At 55.6% G+C, this 1,273-nt stretch overlaps 1 protein-coding gene across 2 annotated transcripts in view; it reads left to right on the top strand.

The window, feature by feature from the left end:
• LOC113213322 (uncharacterized) overlaps nt 1–180 on the top strand; it is a 23,264-nt gene extending 23,084 nt beyond the window's left edge. For both annotated transcript variants that reach the window (XM_052266381.1, XM_026432346.2), the window contains exon 14: nt 40–180. The gene's annotated coding sequence lies outside the window, so the exon portion shown is untranslated. The remainder of the gene's footprint in view (nt 1–39) is intronic.
• The last annotated feature ends 1,093 nt before the right edge of the window (nt 181–1,273 follow it).

The following is a 1,273-nucleotide window of genomic DNA, read 5'->3' as shown; positions in this document are numbered from 1 at the left end:
TTCATTTTTAATTATTTATGTTTTTGTTTTGTTTTGCAGGTCGCGCGCCGGGCCTGCCCTCGGCGCCCAGCAGCATGCGCAACTCGTGCGCGGCGTGTGACAAGCCCATCCTGGACAAGTTCCTGATGAGCGTCCTGGAGCGCAAGTGGCACGCCGAGTGCGTGCGCTGCTACGAGTGCTCCGCCGTGCTGGCCGACAAGTGCTACGTGCGCGACGAGAAGCTCTTCTGCAGGAACGACTTCTTCAGGTACGGTGGTATCACGTTTTTTATTATTGTATTTTTACCTTTTTCACGGCAGTGTACACTGCTGCTGCTGCTCCCGCCCGAAACAAATTAAACACCCTTGCTCGCCTGCATCCTCCTCCCCTTCCTCAACGAGGTCGCGGCGGGTCGGCCCATTTACCTTGTGGTCGCCAACTCGATAGATACCATCGGGTTAACTCCCCTATTAATACCCAACCCCCCTCAGACAAGCGGCTGCTGGTGGTGGTGGTGGTGTTGGTGGTGGTTTTTTTTTTTCTGTATGTATGTGTGTGTGTGAGTCCCGCAAAACGGTGTTGGCGGCGGGCAGCCGGCCAAGCCCCTCACCTACCTCTCCTCTCCCCCTGCCCGCCCGCCCCCGCCAACTTTGTCAGAAATGAGCCGTGCATATGCCTTGCCTGCCAGGCCCTGCCTGGCCGCCGTTTGTCAATTCGTTTCCGACTCCCTCCGGCATCACCAACCGGGGCGGCGGCGGCGGCGGCGCGGCGCGCGAGAGCGAGAGAGCTTTAGCCCCCCATTACCTTTCATTCCACTCGAATAAAAGTCATAAATTTCCAGGCGGGCCAAATTAAAAGCGTGTCTCTCGGGACGTCTCTATCGGCGCTATGCTGCTGGCCGCGGTGGCCGGCCCCACACCTGCCCCAGAGCGGCTCGCCACCACCGCTCGATAACTAGAAAAGTCACAATCCCCTCTGGTGCTACGGGTTTTTATTATTTGTCATCATTCTCTTTGGCGCGAGAAATTTATCGGGCCTTTATGTCTCAAACGCGTGCCAAACAGTTATATGGGGGTTTTGAAAGTTTGACGACTTTGGGCGGAGCGTCTCCGGGCCCAGGTGCAGGTGGGGTTGGTACCACTGCAGCGCGGGAGATGACACCGGCAGGTGACCCGAATCAAGCTGGTATATCCAGGGGTCCGTAACTTATTGAAAATGGGCCTTAAACGTTAATTTAAATGTTAATGTTGAACGTCAAACTCGTAACGAGTACGTGGCACTTAACGTTATACGA

This window comes from Frankliniella occidentalis, unplaced genomic scaffold (genome assembly GCF_000697945.3).
Source record: "Frankliniella occidentalis isolate FOCC.00 unplaced genomic scaffold, Focc_3.1 Scaffold38, whole genome shotgun sequence".
Classification (NCBI taxonomy): domain Eukaryota; kingdom Metazoa; phylum Arthropoda; class Insecta; order Thysanoptera; family Thripidae; genus Frankliniella; species Frankliniella occidentalis.
The sequence above is the reverse complement of the archived record's forward strand: the minus strand, read 5'-3'. Positions and strand labels throughout refer to the sequence as shown.